This window comes from Stegostoma tigrinum, chromosome 21 (genome assembly GCF_030684315.1).
Source record: "Stegostoma tigrinum isolate sSteTig4 chromosome 21, sSteTig4.hap1, whole genome shotgun sequence".
Taxonomy (NCBI): domain Eukaryota; kingdom Metazoa; phylum Chordata; class Chondrichthyes; order Orectolobiformes; family Stegostomatidae; genus Stegostoma; species Stegostoma tigrinum.
This window is the reverse complement of record NC_081374.1, coordinates 610,713-614,776: the sequence shown is the minus strand read 5'-3', so window position 1 is coordinate 614,776 and position 4,064 is coordinate 610,713.

Genomic DNA, 4,064 nt, shown 5'->3' with positions numbered 1-4,064 from the left:
ACACAACTTCCCCTGACACAAAGCCATGTGGCCTATCACTAGTGTGTCTAAACTTTTTCAAATGAGAGTAAATCTTGTCCCCAAGAATGTTCCCCAAAAATTTCTCTACCACTGACAGAAGGTTCACTGGCCTGTAACTTTCCTGATTATCTCTGTTGCCCTTCTTAAGCAAAAGGAACAACACTGTCTATTCTCCAGTCCTCTGGGATCTCTTTTGTGACTAAAAAAATATGAAGTTTTTGTACAAACCCCAGTAATTTAATTCAATGCCTCCTCAGTATTCTAGGGCAGATCTCATCAGGTCGTCAGGACTCGTCTACCTTAATGCTTTTAAACACCTTTTTTGTATTGCTATTCCTGGAATATCAACAACATACTCCTGTCTACACTCAGCATCACCATGACCTTCTTTTCTGTCAATACTAATATTAGCGTACTCGTTAGGGACCTCAACCACTTTCCCCAGATCAATGCATAAATTCCTTCCTGTGTCTTTGAACGTACCTGCTCTTTGCTTAGTTACCCTCTTGCTCCTTACAAATGTATAAAATGGGATTTTCTTTAGTTCTGTTTGCCTAGGAAATTTCATTACTTCTTCTAGCCCTTCTAACACTTTACTTAAGATTTTTCCTGCTTTATTTATATTCGTCAAAGTGTCACATGAATGCAATGCTGGAGGCTGGGTGCACAAAAAGAGGCATAAGCATAGTATATACGGGGTAAATTGGGCTTGTGTTACTGTCATTAGACGAATAATACAGAGGCCCATGCTAATAATCTGGGGCACCAAGTTCGAACCCCTCCACAGCAACAGATAGAATTGACGAGAAATTAAATCTCAAGTTACAAGTTTGTCTAATGATTACAACAAAACTATTGTCAATTGATGTAAAAACCTATTTGGAAGGAAATCTGCCAGCCATACCTGGTCTGGTCTATATATGGTTCACCAATTTCAGATGTCTTCTGAAACGTGATGCAACTGGCTTGCTAGACCACTTACAACTTTTAGAAAGGGAATTAAATCCGACCTTGCCTCAACCAAGTACTGGTCAGTAACTAGGTAAACCCAGTGTGGACTCTACAAGTCAGCAGACTTTGAGCAAAGTTAAGAGAGCTGTCAAGCAGATCAAACAATACACATTCAGACAGTCATACTCCGAACAGTCCTCATGGTGACAAAGCCCCCAGCTCTAGATCATGAATATTTTTAATTGGTGTGGTGTAAGACATTATCATACTGCTAAAATGGGATAGATTTGGAACATATCTAGCAACTCAAAACTGGACATTCACGAGTTGCTGCACGCCATTAGCACCAGAAGCATCAGAACTGTGTTCGACCACAACCTGCAACATCATGGCCTGACATTTCCCATATTCTACCATTATCCACAAAGCAGGGGATCAACTCTGGTGCAATGAACAGTGCAGGTGGACATGTCACAAGCTGCATCAGCATACCCAAGAATGACTGGTCAGCCTACGTGAAGTTACACAGGACTTATTGCATACCAAACAATGAAAGAATCATAAGATAGAAAAGGCCATAAAAATTTGGGCAGGGAATTAAACAATTAACAGGAGGGATATGGATCAACCAATATCCCCATCCTTAAACATTGAAGAAGCCTAGCATGTCAATGCAAAAGTTAAGACAGAAGGTATTTGCAAACATTTTCAGGCAGAAATGCCAAGTAGGTGATTCATCTGAGACTCTTAACAATCCCAGTTTCACAGATGCCAGCCTTCAGACAATTCAATTCACTCCACTCCACATGACATCAAGGGTCTGACAACATTCGTGAAATGATACTTAAGGCTTGTGCTGCAGTAATGAACTATAACCTTCACAAGCTATTCCAGTAAAATTACAGCAATGTTATCTGTCTGACAACGTGGAAAATTCCCCAGGTATGTCTTCACAAAATTAAGTCAAATCCAACACAGCTATTTACCGCTTTTCAGTCTACTTGCAACCATCAGCAAAGCTCAGCAAGTTCTATCAAGAAGCATTTACTCAGCAACAAATGTCTCACTGACGGTCAACTTTGCTGCTCAATCCCAAACACCACTGGCACACAAAGGCAGCAGTGCTTGCCATCATCAAGATATATAGTAGCAACACACAAAGCCTCATTCAACAGCACTTTCCAAACCCGTGATCTCTACCAAAGAGAACGAACAAGGGCAGCAAAAACGCAGAAATACCATCATTTAAGTTTTCTTTGACTCGGAAGCATATCGCCACTTCTTCACTATTGTTTGATCAAGATCTCGGAAATCCCTTCTTAACAGTACCGTGGGTGCATTAAGACTTCCGAACAGTGGTTCAACATGGTCACTATCACTTCTCATGGGCAACTAAGTATGGATAATGAATGCTGATGTAGCCAACATCACCCACAGCCTATGTATGAATGTAAAAAAGCATTTTCTTGCACTATTCACCTGTACTTCGATGTTTTCAGTACATAGAAATATAGAGTTCCAAAGATTCAGCACCACATCAAGATATTCTCAATTTTGTAGTAAATAGCATGCTGTTTATTTGGACACTGAGCTCCCTGGTTCTGGATTTACACACGCCCAGGCATGAGGGAAAAATCCTTCCAGCAGCTATCCTGTTAATTCCTTTAAGACCTCTACGTTGCTTCAGAATGCCTCTCAATCTTCAACACTCCACAGAGGACATCAAAGCTATTTAATCTTTCGTCTTATCACAATCTCTCCTTTTGTTGCATTCACTCTATGGGTAGTAAAGCCTGCAGTAAGTAAAGAGAAAGAAACTGCAACAATACTCCGAAGTGTGGTTTCACCAGTCTTGTATGAAAGGGATAAATACCACCTCAATTTTTAAGACGATTTTTGCATTAAGTAACTTATTACAAATATTTTTCAACACAGATTTGAGGAATTCGAAAGCCATGAGCAATCTGGACAACATGTAGAGAAACTCCACTTGTTTTTATGAAAATCCAAAAAATCCAAGATCCAAGGCATACAGCATGCTTGCCTTCAAAAGCCAGGGAACCGAGTTTAAAAATTGGCAGGTACTTTTGCAGCTTTATAGAACCTGAGTTAGGCTGTATTTGGAATACTGCATTCAATCCTGGTCGCCACACTACCAGAAGGATGCAGTGGCTTTGGAGAGGGAACAGAAAAGGTTTACCAGGATGTTGCCTGGTATGGAAGGCATTAGCTACGAGGCGAGGTTGGACAAACTCGGGTTGTTCTCACTGGAACGACAAAGGTTGAGGGGCAACCTGATAGAGGTCTACAAGATTATGAAGGGCAAGGACAGAGTGGACAGTCAGAAGCTTTTTCCCCAAAGTGGAAGAGTCAGTTACTAGGGGCTGTAGGTTTTAGGTACCAGGGACAAGGTTTAAAGGTGATGTAAGAGGCAAGTTTTTTTTTTAAAAATCAGAGGGTAATGCGTGCCTTGAACTCACTGCCAAGGGAGGTAGTGGAAGCAGATACGAAAGTGACTTTTAAAAGGGAATCTGGAAAAAATATATGAATAGGATAGGATTATAGGGATATGGCTCCCAGAGGGTAGAGGGTCTTAGCTGAAATAGGCATCATGTTGGTGCAGGTTTGGAGGGCCAAAGAGCCTGCTCCTGTGCTGTATTTTTTTTTGTTCTATTCTGAAAGCCTCTCTAATCACTTTGTCAATATGCCCAAAGTCCTTCAATAATTTGCATGCATACATCTGTTGTGTTCACCTCCTCTTACAATGGTATACTAACTGATACTGCATCTCCTCAATCTTCCTACTCAAAAGGATAATTTCACAATCTTCTGGATTAAATTGTAGGTCAGGTGTCTACCCATTCCACCAGTCTGCCTGCACCCTCATCACAATGGAAGCACTGGAAACCGAGAACCAAAGATTCAGGTCATCTGCAAATTTTAACATTGTGAACATTAAACTTGTATCAAGGAAAGTAAATAGTACCAAGATCTAATCTGCAGGGAACCCCACCGTAATCTGCCTCTATTCAGAAAATTAACTACTTACCACCAGAATGGGTCCTGTAACTCAGCCAACTTTGTATCCAAGC